At 34.5% G+C, this 20,021-nt stretch overlaps 1 protein-coding gene and 1 non-coding gene across 6 annotated transcripts in view; both read right to left on the reverse strand.

The window, feature by feature from the left end:
• Nucleotides 1–20,021, reverse strand: part of ROBO1 (roundabout guidance receptor 1) — a 967,818-nt gene that overhangs the window by 281,149 nt on the left and 666,648 nt on the right. The gene's annotated exons all lie outside the window — the stretch shown is intronic.
• On the reverse strand, nucleotides 18,077–18,183 carry LOC123326923. Its single transcript, XR_006541394.1, has one exon. It is a non-coding gene; the product is annotated as a U6 spliceosomal RNA (small nuclear RNA).

Below are 20,021 nucleotides of genomic sequence, written 5' to 3' on the forward strand. Positions count from 1 at the left end.
CCTGGGTGGCTCAGTTGGTTAAGCGACTGCCTTCGGCTCAGGTCATGATCCTGGAGTCCCAGGATCGAGTCCCGCATCGGGCTTCCTGCTCGGCGGGAAGTCTGCTTCTCCCTCTGACCCTCCCCTCTCTCATGTGCTCTCTCTCATTCTCTCTCTCTCAAATAAATAAATAAAATCTTAAAAAAAAATAAAAATAAATAAATAAATAAATAAATAAAAAGTAGTGCATCAGGGCACCTGGCTGGCTCAGCTGGTGAAGCATGTGACTTGATCTCAGGGTTGTGAGTTTGAGCCCCATGCTGGATGTAAAGGTTACTTAAAAGAATAAACAAACAAATAAATAAATAAATATGTAAATAAATAAAATCTTAGCAAACAAAAAGGTAGTGCATCACTGATGGATCCTCATTCTTGACTAGGAATAAAGAGATATAATAAGGAAGCAGTGTTCAGATTTGTGACTTGCATTTACCAAATGCTTGTTCATATACAACTTACATAGTGAATGACAGAACTGATATGTGACATAGTTAGTAAACAAAAACACCAAACAGCCAGATCATGCTTATTTTGTACTTCATATCTATTATCTATATCTATAGATATATTGATATCCCAAAAGTGATTTCTCTTTTTTAATAAATGTTATGTCTGCCCTCAAGTACTTTGTAAATAAAAAAAAACAAAGGCTGAAGTGGGCACAGTCTGGGTATTGGCAGAGAGAGAGAGACCAGAGGCACCAACAGTGTAGCATGCCCCAAATCCCTAGGCTTTATCCTCGAGTCAGTGCATTTGTTCTTTCTCTCACTTTCATCTGATTTATTGCCAGCATCCTGGGCCAGGACTAGTACCCCAGTGTTTACCCAAGTCTGGAATCATTAACTGGCTCTGTTTTTTAAATAAATTTAATACACTTTTAATATTTAAAATATTAAGTATCCTTTAGATCTAGACTGATCATAGAATAAATAGACTACTCTTTATGTTTCTTTTTTAAAAGATAAAGCATTCAGAGGTAGAGGGACACCTTGAAAGGGTGATTACCTTTTCCAGAGATGGAAATCCCGGCTCCTATAAAAATGCCATGCTCTATGGCATCCTGTACCTGGCAACCACTAAAATTGTAGGTCGCTTTCATTGCAAAGGAAACAAACTATCATAGTCTTATTAAGCAACTTATAGAGACGATTATTATTCAATGGTCATATGTTTTGAAGTCATGGTACACAACTGTTTCTCTGCAACTCCAAAGTCAATAGAAGAATGCAGGACTATGCCACACTCAGGCAAGATGACTTTAGTTTGGGTTAATATACTCCTGTTTTTGTATTAGACAATATTCAGGAACCAGGCCAACTGAGGACGTTTACTCTCTGAACATAAATTTTTAAACAACTGTAAATATGGCATTGCTATGAGGCAACAACAAAAAGAGACACACTTGAAAAATCAACAAAGAACTTACATTCAAAAGCTTCTACTAAACATCATACTTTCATTTAGATGGTAAAAGAAATGCAAATGTAGGATATATTTACAGATTTTTAATAATACCATTTTTCTCCCTCTTTTGCCTATTTATTACAAACAGCGATTGCTTCCTTAAAAATAACATCCTTTAGAAAAGCATACCTCCTATAGAATAAAGGCAGCCTCTATGAATTAGAAATGATAGGTTAGCAGTGGGAATTTAGACAATGAGATAAATGCAGATAATTATGAATTGTATTACAAAATGAAATTGCCTTCAAAAGCATCGTTAGGATTTCTTGTTCTCAAAACCAGTCTGGAGCCCTGCAGTTGCTCTTCGGGTACCAGGCAGGAAAACCTCTGGGACTCTGGATGTGTGAGGCTATTATTTCTGGGCTTTGGCAGTAAGAAATATGATCTGTGCCCCAGGAAAAACACTGAAACCAGAGGACATGGTAATTTAAGGCTTGACCACAAGAAAACAGAAAGTTCAGTTACACATAACTGCACTTTTCTAAGATAGAATCAATACCAACATATTAAGAAGTAGTTGTTAAATTAATATTTCATTTGAGTCACCAATAAAATCCTTATTTTTAAGATTTAAGATTATTGCATAATTCCTATCATTCTTCAATATTTATATAAACATAGAATGTAAACTATAAAATCATTCCTGATTATTTAATTCTCAAAAAATAAAGGTACAGATTCATGGGTCTTAAGTTATTGTATTAAACATTCAGAATACTGTGGTAGACCTAAGAACATAAACTTTTAAAGTTCTTGAACTGCAGATCTGATAAAAGAACTTGCATGATGTTCTCAATGAAAATGTTGGCTGCCAAATTAACTAAAATATTTGTATTAATAAGTGCATTTGTGTTTTAAAATTAAATCTTGTTAAAAATTTTTAAATAGTCCTCCCCCCACAAAAGAAAAGTTTCAGGGACAACAGTTTCTACTTGCGTATATGCTTGCTTTAAAAATGAGCGTATATGGACCAAGGCTTAAGCATTCAGATGTTCTATGATTCCTGAGTGTTGAAAATGAAATGTTTCTACATTGATCTTTTATATTATCTTTAAAAACAAAAAAAAATATTATTTGAGTTACAGAGTATGTTAACCAATTTCCAGTATAAAATAAAAATGTTATCTTTTTCTCCAAAATAAATGTCATGGCCTAGAATAAAAAAAAAAAAAAGGAATTGGAAACAAATCTTTTTATAGCATTAATTTTATAGAAATTATAAAAAAAGAGAAAGATAAAATAGAAAATGAAATGTAACACCTTTATTCATCTCATCTGTCTCTTTCTCATTATCCACTCATGGAGACATTAACAGCCTCACTACAGAGAGAGAAATTGCTTGTTCATTTATTGTGAGAATCTTTTTCAGATAAGTGGCAATTTGCATCCTCATGAGCAATGTATGGCAATGTCTCATCTGGTCCAATGCAGTATGCAATTTTGCACACAATGTCATGCTGACCTGAAGTAACTAGGATATATTGCTTGCATAAGAAATATAATGGGTAGGGGAGACATCCACATTCATGTCTTCCAGCCCACAATTTCATTATGCCTTGACAATCAAGAACACAGCAGATGTCACACCTGAAAATATTAGGAAGTTAATTAACCAATGGAATATCATCAGGGACTTCCATCAGCCAACAAAAATAATAATATAAAGTTCACTCAGACTAGAGACAGCAAAAGTTTTATACAACTCAACATTTACAAAGAAAAAAAAATTATAATGGATGGGAATACGGCCTGAAGAATTTTACTTTAAAATATAGTAAATATAAAAGAGAAGCAATGTAAAACATTAAAACTTACTAATTATAGATAATTTCTGGTATCCAGTAGGGATTTTTTGAATAATGCCATTTATTTTAAAATGCTCTTTTAAATTGTCAGAAACCTTTTAGAATTATTTTTGACTAAAATCAAGAGGGAAATTTGACTACAATGGGAGTAATGTATCCTTCTCTAACAGGAATGATTTAAATCTGTGAAAAGTGAGGCCTGACAGGCATAAATTGGCTCCTGTCTTTTGATATTTAGAAGATGCATTAGCTCTCTCTTCTTGACAGAATACAGTATTCCATAGGTAGATTAGACCCCATCAAATGTCTACACTAATAACATTTGTGATTGCCCATCTTTCCATTACAAGTGGCCACTTTTTCCATTGTTTTCTTTCTGTCATTTACTGCTGGGGTGGGGGGGGGAGAAAAATCGATTTGATGAAATATAAGGGCCCTTTATAGTTCTCTCCAAAATTACAGCTTCTTTCCTTATACTAGACTCCAAGTCTATCTCACATTCTAGAATCCTTGATAAACACCAGCCTAGAAAGCAAGAGAACTCAGGCAATCGCTTAGTCCTAATTCATGACCACTTGATATTCTGGCATCTTTGATGATTTTCAAAGGTAAGATATTTTCTATGCTCAATGAAATAAAAACTTAGAATTTTATAAAGAGCCTTAAATAAGTGAAGTAAAATGCATCTAACACTTTTAATACGTGGTGAACTGGGGCTGTATTTAAACATGTAAGTGATATTTGAAATCAAATAATAATTTTAAGCTCTATTTTAGGTCAAAGAATTCTCTTAACCATAGTACTATCTCCATAGAAAATAAATCCCTTCCTGGTTTGCAAAGATTAGGTGATAAGGATTTTTAAAATCTAAACTGATCTCTTTTGCTGTATCCTTTGCTGGCTTCAGGGCACAAAGAATAATTTTTTTATGTGACAAAATTTTCCTTTTGTGTTTTCTTAAGGCAAATAATACAAAATCTCTGTCAAAGGGAAAACTATTAAACACGTATTATTAGTACAGACACACTTTCTTATATAGTCTTATATTCCAACCTAGAGAGCTTTATTTTTCTTGTAGTTAATTTTCTTTTACTCCTAAATCACAGAAAGATGTAATTATGGTCAAGTAGAAAAAGATTTTGAAAATTGCTCATTTATACATACAGGCTTCAAGGATTACTCTCACAAGAAAGAGGTAGCCACAATTTAATGAGGCAGAAACATAACCGTCTTCTATTATATACAAATAAGTAAAAATCATAAATATAATTAATGTTTGCTGCTTTATATTAACATAATCTTCACCAAGGTACCTTCTTTTGAATCCTCTTTCAGAATTTCAAATCCCACACACATCATATACCATAAATATTTTTGTTTTTCAATTTAGCCAACAGAAAGTGTTAGCTACTGAACAATTAAATACTTTCTCCAGATGTCTATTTTACTTTTGGAAGTTTGTTCCGCAACACACCCATCCCCAACACCTGCCTTCCAGCTTAACTTCAAAGGGATATTTCATATAAAAGCATCTGAGAGGAGAAAAATCTGACACCACACTTGTTTGAGTCTCCATTTAAAAAAAGGATAAAATAAGCAAATATATATTTATTTCTTAAAAGATTAAGGCAATTTAAAAAAAAGGTTAGAAGCATATCTTGCAATGACTCTTGATTATCTTAGACCATATGATAAAAGAATTAAATAGGAGAGACTGGGCTATATTGTCTTGGTTGAAATTCAGGCTCTGTCATATACCAATCACGTGATTTTTTTAGTAAGTTAACTTACCATGCTGAGGGTACTTACCTCATCTATAAAATAGGAGCAAAGATTTTATTTACCTCAGAGGACTGTTTTATGAAATGACAGTGATCCCATATGAAGCATTTATAACAGGGCCTGATACAGAGCACTCAATAAATGTTAGGTGATGTGAGTATAATTATATTGGTTAGATGACTATAATTATTACTATTAGTGTATATATACATTAGGTAGGCATATACATTTATTTATGTGTGCTTCTGTGTGTGTATATATATGTATATATATATAGATTGTATATATCTCATACCTAAAGAACATGAATCAGTTCAATAGGTTTAACTTCACTCTCCCCAAATTCTTAAGTGCTGATATAATTAATTAAATAGCAATACTGAATGGAACATATAATCCATTTGACAAACTTTTATGTACCATGACATTAATCCATTGTAAATATTCATCACAGCTAGTACATCAAACAGCTTATGATACTGCTACCAAATTTTAGTTTTTCTTCTAGCCCTTAAGACCCTATCACTGGCAAAGGTGGAACTGGGGCAAAAAACAAACAAGCCAACAAAAGTCCCCAAACATCAGTAGCTCATCCTTTACCCAAACTTTATTTATATCCATGAGGAACAGGGGCTGGATAAATGCACTCCCAAAGTAGCTCAGAATGCCATGCTCTTAGTAAATGTGGGAGCAAACTGGAAAATGATAATCATTCAGGAGAACTCGAGTAGTATGGGCTTCGGTGCACACCTATTTACCCAAACACACAGACTCATGGACATACACACACCCTATATCTTGTGGCTTCCCTCACATTATAATTCGGTGAAATGACAGACCATAAGAATAAATAGAGGAATTTCTATTTTATGTAAATGTGGTCATCTCTATTTATTCACCAATTCATTCTCTCAGTTAATAAACTAATAAAAACAATCCTCTATTATAACAGGAACTATATCTCAAGTTTGCTTTCAAATAAGTCCAATCCCATTCTTTTCAACTGAGGAATCAATTACTGTGATACAAATACTAAAGTCATATTTGACTAGGGTCTTATTTCTATATAATCCCCTAAGTTGCTTCTGCATATTTAAAAGTAATTAAGGCATAAGGATGATGCAGGAAGAACAACACAAGTTTCTGTTTAAACAAAAATATCAAAGTATGAGATTATACTTGGTTATTAATTATGAATTGACCTGACTTGACTTTAATACTTTTGTCCAAGGAGACCTAAAGGGCGATTTTATTTTCCCTGAAAATGATTAGATAGCCACTACATGAACCCTTTTGTTTCTGCCTTCATACACTCTACCTCTGGAATCTAAGGCAACACTGAGGTATTTAAACGGGGTGGAGGGGGGAGTGGGGATGAGAGAAAGAGATCTCAAACATTAAAACTCTGCTGTTGCTAGCTAGCACCAAATAAATGGATAACTGAGTATACCTGGGGCAGGAGGATGGGGGGATTATATGTAGAGAGAGATAGTGAGCACACAGATGCACTCACTATTAAAAAGGTCCAATATTTCATACTTCAATGTGTTCTAATATTCACATAAATCTTCAAGAGAAGTAGTATTACTCGTTTTTAGATGAAGAGACTGAGCCCTGGTGAAGTAACACAACTTGCCAACACTCACACAAACCGTAAGTGTTAGAGGCAGGACTGGGATTTGAGTTTGTCTGACTGACTTCAAAGCCAGTTTTAACAACTGTGATAGAATGCCTTCTACAGCTAATGGCCTGACTGTCAAGACTAGGTATGACTGTTGAACACGTCAACATCATTTTAATCAAAGTGGGAAAATGGAATAAATGTGGAGGGGAGGGTTTCTTTCACTTTTTGTTTTCTGCTTGTTTCTCTGTTTGGTTTTAGACACATAGTATTTAGGTATCACTAACAAGAACATTCTTATTCTTGAATCCTGAGGTCCTCCCTGCCATATTAGGTCTTCTCTGACAATCATTATGAACAGACCAGCTGTCCAACATTGCTCATAAAATAGTTCCTAATTCACACAGAATCGCTTGCCCCGAGCCCCTCTCTCCTGTCTTCTTTAAAAAGCATATGTCACAGCTGCATTTCAACTAGGCTCAAGTAGTGCTTCATCTGTGAGCCATCTCAATGGACAACTAACATTTTGAAGTGCACACAAAGTGGGACCCATAGTGCCTTACTGTTAATTAAAACCATCCTGACAGCCACGGACTTGGCCTTTATGATCAGCTTCTCTCCATGTTTGCCGAGTTGAGTCAACATATCTGCACCTGTAGGCTGGCTCAAGATGAATCAAATGTGAAAACTGAAGTGATCCTTGAAAAGCAGGAGGGTTGGACTCCTTTTTCCTAAGATAAGCAATTCTCCTGTACCAAACGTGTATGTGTACATTCAGTCCAATCCTTGGAACATCACTATTATTGCTAACAAAGGAACGTTAGACATTCTGATACCTTAAAGCAGCTGTTCTCAAATGATCTGGTGTCAAGAACCTTTCACACTCTTAAAAATTACTGAGGACCCCAAAGTGTTTTTATTTATGGGAATCCTATCCATTGATGCAATTATGTTAGAAATTTAAATGGAGAAAAATTTCAAATACTTACTAACTTACTTTAAAATAAAGATAACCTTATTAAATGTCAATATGAATAACATTTTCATGAAAACTAATTATATTTTCCCAGACAAATAAATACAGTGAAAAGAATGGCATTGTTTTACATTTTTGCAGACTTGTTTCTAATGTCTGGTTTAACGAATAGACAGCTGGATGCTATCTATCTACTTCCACATTCAGTCCGTTGCAATACATTATTTTGTTGAAATATATGAAGAAAAGTAAGCCTCACAAAGACATCTAGGCAGAAAAGGAAGAAGTATCTTAATAGCCTTTTCAAATAATTGTGGATATTCTTCTTTCATACTACACCAACAATCAACATGTAGTAGTTCCTTAAATGTTAGTGGTAATGTGGAATCTGAAAACATATCAATGAACTTTTGGTAATCTATGAGATTAAACTATATTGTTTTGCCTTGACCTTTGAATGAATCTTTACCATGCATGATTTTGACCTTGTGGACTCCCTAAGAGGATCTCTTGACCAAACTTTGGGAATCCTTATGCAAAAAAACAAAAACAACACACCTCTGAAAAAAGTATGAATGTGTGAACCTAGCAGAGTGACAAAGGAGGATACAGCAATTGTACAAAGAACCTTATAAAAGGATTCAAGATTTCATTTACTTCATAGTAGTAGATTTGTGAAGATTAGAAAAGAGGCCCTCTTGGAGACCCAGACTTACAAACTTGGCTTAGAGAGTAGGGAGTCAGTTGGACTATAGCCTCTGTTTGCTCCCTTGGCTGAATTTATCTTTCACAAAAAGAACAAACTACACAACCATATGTGACAGTCCTAGTTACATTAACAGACAAGGGAGAGCAATCCACACAGAGTAGAAAAAAGAGAAGAAAAACAAATTTGCACTTGTGAGCCACAACAGTCTGATAAAATTCATACTATTCTCTTTCATTCCTTCACTTCTGCAGTCAATTCATGACACGTGTGACAGTTAAAAGTTCATGATCTGTAGAAATAATATCAGGTCCCAGTACATGGCTTTTATTTTATGACCTGGGTATTGGGTGGGGGAAAGTAGGTACAGAGAAAACATTGAAAAAGAAAGAAACCCCATTTTTAAATCGTAATAGTAAGAGCTTTTTTTAAAAAAAGTGAACTGAAAAGGAATAAAAGTTACAATTTCAAAGCATTTTGATTTTGTTTCATAAATAAAGGTACATGCCACCCAAAGACAGTGACTTTGGGTCACTTTAATGAGACTATAATGAGAATAAAATGGAATAGGAGATTCTAAAATAACAAATTTTATAAAAACTGAAATAGTTTAAAACTTTTTTCTTTAAAATTTTGAGACCACTAATTTTAGCTCGTTTGCATCAACTGAAGAGTGCATCAGTGAAGAAAGATATTTATAACTAAATTAATTTTCAGCAAAAATTAATGTCTATCTCATTTCTGTTTAAATTATCATGCCATGCTGCAATAATAATAATGATAATAAATAATAAATTGTTGGGGCACCTGGGTGGCTCACTCGGTTGGGTATCTGCCTTCGGCTCAGGTCATGATCCCAGGATCCTGGATAGAGTCCTGCATCTGGCTCCCTGCTCAATGGGAAGCCTGCTTCTCCCTCTCCCCCTGCCACTGCCCCTGCTTGAAACTCTCTCTGCCTCTGTCAAATAAATAAATAAAATCTTAAAAAAAAAATAGTCATGCCATGCAGCAACTATTATCAAATTCAGAATACTTCCTTATTCAATTTATTTATATGTAGTTATAATGAAAATTTGACTTTTACCAACATAACCTGCTATCGAAAAAACTAGTTATTTCCAACTATATCTGGTGACCAGAGGGCACAGTTCTTTTTTTTTTTTTTAAGATTTTATTTATTTATTTGACAGAGAGAGTCACAGCGAGAGAGGGAACACAAGCAGGGGGAGTGGCAGAGGGAGAAGCAGGCTCCCCGCCGAGCAGGGAGCCCCACGCGGGGCTCGATCCCAGGACCCTGGGATCATGACCTGAGCCGAAGGCAGACGCTTAACGACTGAGCCACACAGGCGCCCCGAGAGGGCACAGTTCTGAAACTACAATAATTGCTGAACATCACTGTCTTCAGAGACTTGTGCTGTGTGGTAAATATGCAAGTTTGCAAAACACAGGGTTTGTAAGTGATGACTCATACGTACTAGAGTTTACCAATAAGTCTGAGTTGCCGTTTAAAATGAATACATTAAATGCTGGTCACGAGTAGAAAAAATACTGTCTTTGGTACTAATTGTGGTTCTTTTTTCCTTTACCACTGTCTGAGCTCATTAGAATCACATGCTGTGCAAATCTCTCCCCTTCAGAAAGTCAGACACTATTGGCTTGCTCACGCCATTAGTTAACCTTAAGCTTCACTGTACCAGGAAGCTATGGGCATTGAAAGTACACACCGCAGCAGTGGTAAGGACAGTTTCTATTCCACAGATGAAAAGCATGCATGAGTTGAACTGAACATTAATCTGCACCCTAGAGCTTGCTAAAATCCTTCTAACAGATTTTTTGCTCAGCCTTTCAACATAGATACAATAAAAATGTAAGATGCATTCCATACCCTACTCTAAAAAGTGAATTTTAGGGGCACCTGGGTGGCTCAGTCGGTTAAGCGTCTGCCTTCGACTCAGGTCATGATCCCAGGGTCCTGGGATCGAGCTCCGCATCAGGCTCCCTGCTCGGCGGGAAGCCTGCTTCTCTCTCTCCCACTCTCCCCGCTTGTGTTCCCCCTCTCGCTGTCTCTTTCTCTCTCTCTGTCAATTAATTAAATAAATAAAATCTTTAAAATAAATAAATAGTCAATTTTAGAGTTTTACTGAAAATGACCAGTAAAACCCAAAAATATAAACATGAAGCTTAAAATAATTCAAAGATTTATTTTAATTACAAAAACAATTTAAATTACAGGGATATAGATGGTAAGGCAGAAGGAAAATCTACTATGATCCATGCTTTTCCTCATAATGATGAATTATGGAACTCTGCATTTCAGGACAGGAAACCTGTGTTTCCAATGAGTATCTCTATCTAGATTTCACTAATGCCCTGTGAAGTCAAATTCCGGTTGGCTCCAGATATATTACAAATATATTCTTCCTTAAATAGAAAACTACATTCACATTAACTTCGAAATTGTTCAGAAAATCAAACTGAAAATTATATATAAAATCATTTTCATATTTCATAAATAATAATTATTTATTATTATAAAGGATTAAGTTATAAGTTCCAAGCTGTTTAGAACTATCTACTTGGCTCAAAAAGCAAAATGTAGGGGTGCCTGGCTGGCTGTGTCAGAACAGCATGCAACTCTTATTCTTGTGGTTGTGAGTTCGAGCCCCATGTTGGGTGTAGAGATTACTTAAATAAATAAGTAAAAACTAAAAAAAAAAAAAAAGAAAGAAAGGAAAATGTAGCCAATGTGAGTTCTATACTGTTAATTGGATACAAGTTTTGCCTAAGAGTTGCAAACCCAAAGATTATCCCCCTAGGAGATAAGAAGTACATATATTATTTATTTATTTTTAGAAAGTGTGCGCGGATGCATGGGCAGGGGTGGGAATGGGGTGGGGGGAGGGGGGGCAGGGAGAGAGAGAATCCTAAGCAGGCTCCATGTCCAGCACAAAGCCCAACACAGGGCTTGATCTCACGACTCTGAGATCATGACCTGAGCTGAAATCAAGAGTTGGGCCCTTAATTGACTGAGCCACCCCAAAAGGTATATATATTAAACCCAACGAAGTGTCTTAAGAATAACAAACACCTTTTCTCTAATTACATGTTCACCAAGAAACCTTGTAATTTGATTTCCTGACAGCAAAAGAATTTATCTGTGAATATTCTGGATTTCTAATAAACTCAATATAGCATCAAACCGAAAATTAATAAATTGCTATTCTCATTTCCTTTGTTTTTTCTTGAAAGAAGGTATTCACTTGACATTTTTATCAATGATATATCAAGGATAAAAGAGCAATTCCAAGAGAAAGACCTAGTCATTTTCTTAGACCACCAGTATATTTTGGTAAATAGTTACTTAATTTTAACATCAAGCATTATGCAATTAAAATAATGTATAAAGTAATTGTAAGAACTATCAATAGTTATTGATGCTTAACCATTAGGTATCCTAAACTGATTCTAATACTTTCAACTATATAAGTTGAGGGATGTCACAATAAAATAATAAAATTATATGACCCTGAAATGCTCCAAAATTTAAGTAATATAAAGCTAGACATCCATAGTAGCATTTCATGAAGACATTAAGAGAAAGTATGAGTACCAAAATACTCCTGAGCCTTACTATTATACTACTTAATATTTTTTTAAAGATTTATTTATTTATTTGAGAGATAGAAAAAGAATACAGAGGGGCAGAGGGAGAAGGAGAAGGAAAGAAGGAGACTCCCCACTGAGCCAGGAACCTGATGTAGAACTCGATCCCAGGACCCATGAGATCATGACCTGAGCAGAAATCAAGAGTCAGATGCTTAACTGACTGAGCCACCCAGGCGCCCCTATACTACTTAATATTAAAGGACTTCTTTATTTTGGAAGAGAGAATAAATGAGTAATACTACATTTATACATCTTTAATGTATTAGACAATTAATAGTGTGTATATATTTATAAAGGATTCTTCATGGTCCTATAGAATAGTCTTCATTAAACTGAAATTTCATGCCATTTTATATATTTCAAAGGTGTCACATATTTATTGTTTATATACATAATAGTGCAAATGTCAAGAGGTATGTGTGTATGTATATGTTTCTGTGTGTCTGTGTGTTTTAAATTTCTATAGCTTTTTTTTTACTCCTCAGTAAAAGATTACTTTAAATCAGACCTACATTCACCTAAGGAATGGCACTTTTGTAGTGTATCCCAAGGAAGCAGGAGAAAATTTCACTCTTTCCAATCCCACTAGTAACCAAAACTGATTCAACTCCTAGAAGGGATCAATGAGAATATGATATGTCATTACGTAATTCATAAGAGAGTTGAGTAGAGTCAAATACTAAGGAAATCTTGAAAAAAAAAAACTCCATTCTGGAAGAAGAAAATTAGGACAGAGAGAAATGGGGAGAAGAGAGAAATGACAAGTGGGAGGAAAGGCAGCGGTTTCCCTAAATGCCCCTCTCAAATCCACCAAGCAAATGTTTTTACATGGTTTGCTCATATGCTATAGCGAATATTCTAGGTATTCCTCTGTGTAATTTCATTACAGTAGAGACGGTAGTTTTGAAAAGTGTTAACTAATTGAAAGAGGCTGAAAGCACCATTTAATAAAAGTATTTTACAGAGCTGACTTCCCAGTGTGTCCTCTCCTGTGCCCAGCTTCATCAGCCACACCTGGGAACTCGCCAGAAATGCAAATTCTCAGGCCCAATCCCAGCCCTGCTAACTCAGATCTGCTGACCCAGAAATCCAGGTTTAAACAAGCAAGCCAGGTGATCGGATACACACTACAGTTTGAGAACTCCTGTTCTACCCTTGAATTACACCTCAGGGAGAAAGTTAGGTCAGAGATCATTCAGTTTGTCATTGCACTAAACAATGCCAACGATTGCAAAACCATGTAAATAGAAGTTGGCCGTTAGAAAACATAGAACCACAGACATGAAAGTACTTAAAGGAAGTAATAGATAATTAAACCCATACTTTGAGAAGTTCTGAAATCCAATCTCTGGGAAATAATTTAAAAAATTACATTTGTAGTTTGAAGTCTACTTTTGTAGAACATAGTTACATAATTTTTTATGAAACTGATGTACAAGAGCACCAGCCACAAAATTTACTCAACTGAAATGGAGTGAATAAGTAAAAGAGCAGTCACTTGAAATAAACAAGAATTTAAGGCATGTGCTGAACCCCCCTATCCTATCTCGTTCAGTTATTTTGTGAGTACCCTTACCTCTTTTACAGATAGGTACTGTATTAGTGATATTGACTCTGCAATTCTGAGACCGAGAGATTAAAATGATGCCCCGTGTGCTCCTGGAAACTGCTGATCCTGATCTTACTAAAATGAGTAAGAGAGTCACGCACCAGTAACCTGACCTTTAACCTGAGCTTGCCTTTCGGGAATTTTGAGACAGACTAAATCAATTGATATGGCCGTTACAATTGGAGCCCTGTCAAAATTTTTACAGTATTTGAAAGGGGTAATTGGAATCTGAAATGGACTGTAAGCAACATGGAACCCCAGTTCTCATATGCCAAGAATCCAACAGACTTTGATTTCTTCTTTACACTGAATAACAGGAAGCAAGCAAAAATGTTAAACAACAATTTCCAAGCAGATACTGAGAGATTTTACTATTATGATTCCAATATATGTCCAATAATTCTTTCAATAATGTAAGAAACGATAGGAGATAAATAACTTTTTTTAAAAAATGACTTTAACACATATTTCCTGATGGTGTGAACTGACGATTTTCCCTGAAAACTTCATAATTTTGGAGAATATGGAAAACACTCCCATTTCTCTCTTACCCAGTTCAAAGGAAAAATATTTTACAGGAGAGCCTAGTTAAGGATAATCTTTATTTTCTATTTAAAAACAATTAAATTGAAGCTTAAACTTTTCAATTTCAAAAACTAAAATATATGGCTTTTTTGTTTGTTTTGATTTATGCCTGGCCCATGAGGTGCTTTTTGTAGTGGACAGAAAAACAGAATGCTTTTTAACATCAATGTGTGTTTTGAATTATACTAACAAGTGACATATCAGCTGCGAGGTGAGACTACATTGAAAAAGACGGCTTCAGCTTACGGAAAATACCAGCTGTTTCCACTCTGTGAAGATGGATTACCACCTGTCCTGTTATCTTCCATACACAATACAAGGCACGTTGGCCATTTTAACCAGGATAACTGTACCCATATGTTCTTTAATTTGGGTCTGCATGCTGCCTACCATTAAATATTCGTAATGGATCATTGTAAATAGGAGATTAGCATGGGAGGCAGGATGTTTAAGCAGAGTCTAAGCCTCTGTTTCATTAAACCTCCTTCCCTGTTCTCGAAACCTGTACAAGCGAAAATATTTGTGATAATATCATCAATTTTAGCTAACTAGTAAAGCATCCAAGCGTAAATGGAAAACAGTGAGTTGTGTGTGTGTGTGTGTGTATGCTTTTTAAGGCATAGGAAGTGCAGGCTACATGTCACAATAAATTAAACCATAGATTGCCATTAAAAAGTTTGCCCCAACACATTCATTGACCTTGAAAATGATCACACACAGATTTGCTAGAAGCAATTTTGCTAGAAATTTCCTCCTTTTCTCATCAAAATGTTACACTATTGAATATACTTGACAGAAAATAGGATATGAAAAGAAGCACAGATTTTTTAAATATTATAGCTGAAAAAAGTTACCTTTATTTGAAAACTAAAATGTATATTTAGAATTATATCAGTTATAGTACTAAGTCTTTAGCCAACAAATGAGGATGGATACATAGGATTTCTACTATGGAATAATGGGAGTAAAAAAGGGCTCCATTATCAAATGCATTTATTTATCTAGTCAGCTTAATAGGTAACCAATAGCATATGAAATGTGATGATCAGATCCTGAGTTCTGTTTTAGTGAAAGCAGGGCTCACTTCAGCTAGATAGAAACCAAACACAAAGTTGTGGCCCTACTGTTTACAAGTACATGCTGGAGCCAACTGAGCAATGGACCAATCAAGAGGGCCGCTAGCAGCTGTTTTCTATAGTGATCAGTACTGAAGACCTCAACTCAGTAGGATTTGATCCTAAATATTAACTAATAATCTAAAACAATGCAAAAAAATAATTTATAAAAACAGCCTACAAAGTATATTTAAAATCCTACTGCTTCATTTTAGACTAACTAGAAAGATAAAATAACCTCAAAAAGAATCTCTCCATGGTAAATAGTAATAAATTCCAGTCCTGTTGGAGGGAATAATAGATTGATATTTGCAGGTGTATTCAGTCTTACCTTGTTGAGTTCTGATTTATATTAGTCAAATATTTTATTTCTTTCAACTTGTGAAATGCTAGAATTCCTAATTAAACTTTGAAATAAAAAGAATAGGGAGAAGCAAATAGAGATTAACACATCACAAAAGCTATCTTGATTTGCAAATATTTTCTTAAAGGAAAGCAGATCTGGCTATTGTAATGGTTCAAGACAGAGCTCTTTTATGTGTGCAGATGGGAAGTACTCCTAGAGAGGGTCATATTTCTGCAGGCTAAAGACCAAGAAAACTTAACTGCCCCAGGCCCGGAGTTTGGTGGTGAGAACAATTCATTCATTGAGCACTAAGATTCAGTAATCAAAGTATGAGGACAAGGGTGTGATTTTCATCTTCTATAAGGACAAGTGACTACCAATTCAAAGGAAACAAATGGCAGTAAGAAAATGGAATCTCCCATATGGTTGAAATTTTGAAATGCGTGGTCCCTTATTTATTCACTTTTAAATTTCATTTTGTACAAACTGACTATATAATAAGCTAGAAACATACATCGTGCTTGACAATTTCCAACAACAGTTTCATACTCTTCAAAAATGACAAAGGATATAAACTACTTGCATCAAAAATTGAAAAAGATATGCTAAGTGCAGAAATTTACCAAATATTTTTAACGTCAACATTCACAATACAAGAAAATGTATTCACATTTAAAGGTAACAGTTACATTATTTTTTTCAAATAACACTTCATTCAGTGCATGCAATAAATTTTGTTGAAAAGTTTAATGTTAGAAGGGGCAGGGCAGGGTGATATCTAAAAGATATCTGTGGGGCACCTGGGTGGCTCAGTCAGTTAAGCGTCTGCCTTCAGCTCAGCTCATGATCTTGGGGTCCTGGGATCCAGCCCCAAGTCGGGCTCCCTGCTCAGAAGGGAGTCTGCTTCTCCCTCTCCCTCTACCCCTTCACCCCTCATTCTCTCTCTCTCTCTCTCTCTCCCTGAAATAAATAAAATCTTTTTAAAAAGGGGAGGGCTTAAGAGTCAGACAGAAAAGCTGTAGTATTTAATATACATATTTATCTCATGTCCATTTGACGTACTCCAAAAGCCCTCATCCTCTATAACTCTTTCTCTGACACTACAATTCTCCATGAATGACCAGAAGAATCAATAATATGTATCAATGTCTATTCAATGTAACTTTTTTGGTTTTTTAACACTAACCTTAGAAATAGGTGCAATGGCTTCCAATATCCATTTAATGTTACTTATTTAAACTTAACTGAAACCTTAGGTAAAAATGGAGAAAATGCATGTTAAAGATAAGATACATAGTGTTTAAAATGGCAATTTTTACAAAAAATGTGAAATTAATCATCTGTTCTACCTGAAAATAACTTCTCTTAAAGGATCAATACAGACAACTTGCAAATAAGCCTGTTCTCTTTTTTCATTATTTTTACTGGATGTTTGGTTGAAACAAGACAAACAAAACATTGACAAACTGAAAGGACAAAAGGGGTACAGAGAATAAGTGTCCCACCATTGCACATGGTACAATAAAAAAAAAAATGAAAGACTATCATCTCTTCTAACAAGGTCAAAATTGGCCTTTATACTTTGCGCCCCTGGAAACATAATGCTCAAAAATATAGAACTGACAGTGGCCTAAATTCAGATTTACTCAAAATTATAAAGGTGCCAAATAATAAGAAACACCTAGAATTTTCTAAAGGATTTTCACAATTCTAAAAATATTTAAAATTTGGGGAAGATAAAAAGAAAAAAATAGCATTAGGTGTTTCTGATTTGATTGCAACCCACTTCTATCAAAGGCTCAAAGATTTTTGTATTCAATTTCTATTTAAAATTAATTTCAAAGTCTCAAAGATTTTTGTATTCAATTTCTATTTAAAATTAATTTCATAATCCTCATGCTTATTTCTAAGCAAAACCACAATGAAAAATATAGATCAGATTAGTATTGGTTTTTGTCTGGTAGAACATATTCCCAATATTTCTACATACAGACTGATTACTTTTCCCTCCCATATCTTTATGTAATTTCTGACAGATTTTTAAAAAAATATTTTTCTACAGTGTAACCCTTGAGATACAAAGTTTAATTACTAAAGTAAAATTTAGACTATATCCAAAGTATGCCTTTAAGTATTTGTCTAAGGGAAAACCTTAATTTGTAGAACATCAAATGGGAATATATTCAGATCATTCTTTTGGCAAAGTGATCTAAAAGTTTAGAATTGGATCTATAATATTGTTTATCTAATCTCGCTCTCTTTTTTTTTTTTTTTTGAAGGAGGAATTGGGGATGGGTGTTGAATTGGGTGGGTTACTTCACTTAGAGAGTCTGTCTCCCCACCCATGGATATCAGAGAAAAGTAAAATATGGAATGCTTCACGAATTTGTGTATCATCCTTAGGCAGGGGCCATGCTAATCTTCTCTGTATCATTCCAGTTTTAATATATGTGCTGCCAAAGTGAGCACTATCTAATTTCCTTATATATCTGTCTTGTAACAGTTGTGACTACAAAGGGGTATGGGATTATTACAACTGGCGCCACAATTTCCAGTCTAGTTAAATAGGGTAGTTTCCGGGAGTTATTGTCCAGATTATTCAGAGCCCGAAAAGACATTACTGGATGGGTTCAGGTATTCACTTTTTGGAAAAAAAAAAAAGAAAAAGAAAAAAGACAGATGTACAAATAAAAGTTTATTCATATCCATCTTCTTTGAACTAGTCACAACAAGAAAGTCTCCACTGTTAACTTTATTATATAAGGGTATCTCGAGTAGAATGACTTAATTAAGCATTAGCAAACCGGTTAAAAAATCTAAAATTGAAAATGTTCACCTTGAGTTCTGAGGCTGCATCATTAAATATTCATATCTCAATCAATAATGATAATGTCAATAGAATTTCTCTTTTAAAAGGAAATCTGAAATATTCTGTATCAAAAAGGGTATTACCCCTTAGAATAATAGTGTCTCAAGTAAGAAAAGCTTAAGCTGAATTACACAAATTTAGGCTGTTTATTTTGCGTTTGATGTCATATTAAATATAAATGTAATTTGTTGAGGGTGGTCAATTAACTTGTTTTATACCTAGAAATATGATTAACTTTATAAAATCTGAATTTCCATCATCATTCTTCAGCTGCAATAAAGAAAAAAAGCAAACATGTTTAAGGAAAGACTTAAAACTCCAGTCTGAAGAAGTCCTTAGTCATCCTGAACCTTTAAGCAGGCCTTTGACATAAACTCAGATCATGTCCCAGTAAGATAATTCCTCTAGGGACATATCCTTCACTCAGCTTTGAAGGATTCCTCTTAGAGAGATTCATCTGATTCATCTGGCCTATTAACAATTCTAATTCAAAGAATCCAAACAAGAAAACAAGCAAAAAGGAAGTAACTGTTTTGTTTTTTTTTTTAACCCCAACCCTCAGCTTCCATTCAAAAATATCTTCCTTCTTTTTATCCTTTCCTATGTGAGTTCTTACTAATGTTGTTAAAGAGCAGAAGCTACCACAAGACGGAGCCTGGAATTGTTCTGTGATTGTTATATTTCTTTAGGTACACAGCACAGTTCTATTCTGCCCATGGGTTTTCAGCACACATTAACTGATGTTGAGTAATATGTGATAATAAATTAAATTTTAAAGCATCACATTGTGAGCACCAAAGTCTGTTGGTAGCAGATTTTTACACAACTATGAAAAGAACACATAGCGGTAAACCATTTATAGAAAAAAAATTATAAAATAATTCTAATTTATTCCTTCTCCTATGATATATAAGATTAGATTATGTTAATGACATTTACATCTATAAATGGAAAAGAAATCAGTGAAAACCCCATTTTGCAAAGAGAAATATGTAAATATTTTGGAATGCCTATGGTTCATAAAAGAGGTAGAATATTAAAAGTGATGAGAGAAATGTGTGAAAACCAATGATGGAAGAATGGCTTGGAAAAGTTATTAACCAGAAAAAGTTCTAGCATGGAAAATATGGTAACTTCTTGGTTATTAAATATGGTTCAATTTAGAGAACTAAAATTAGCTATAAATTTGATGCTTTTGACAATTAAAGATAAACCATTATCCCTTACTTGACAATTTCTGGGTTTTGTTTCATATAAATTTGCAGCAATCTTTCTTAATTCAGTGTCGGCTTACTCTTCAGGGTATAAAAAAAAAATCACCAGGTAGTCTGTGATAGGGCAGCCAAAAGAAATAAAACATTGGCTCCATTAGATCCTGGCTTTCTTTCTTGAACTTTACAAGTTCAGATTGCTGATTGTCATTTGTCTTCTCAGGTGC

The sequence above is a fragment of the Neomonachus schauinslandi genome, chromosome 1 (genome assembly GCF_002201575.2).
Source record: "Neomonachus schauinslandi chromosome 1, ASM220157v2, whole genome shotgun sequence".
Taxonomy (NCBI): Eukaryota; Metazoa; Chordata; class Mammalia; order Carnivora; family Phocidae; genus Neomonachus; species Neomonachus schauinslandi.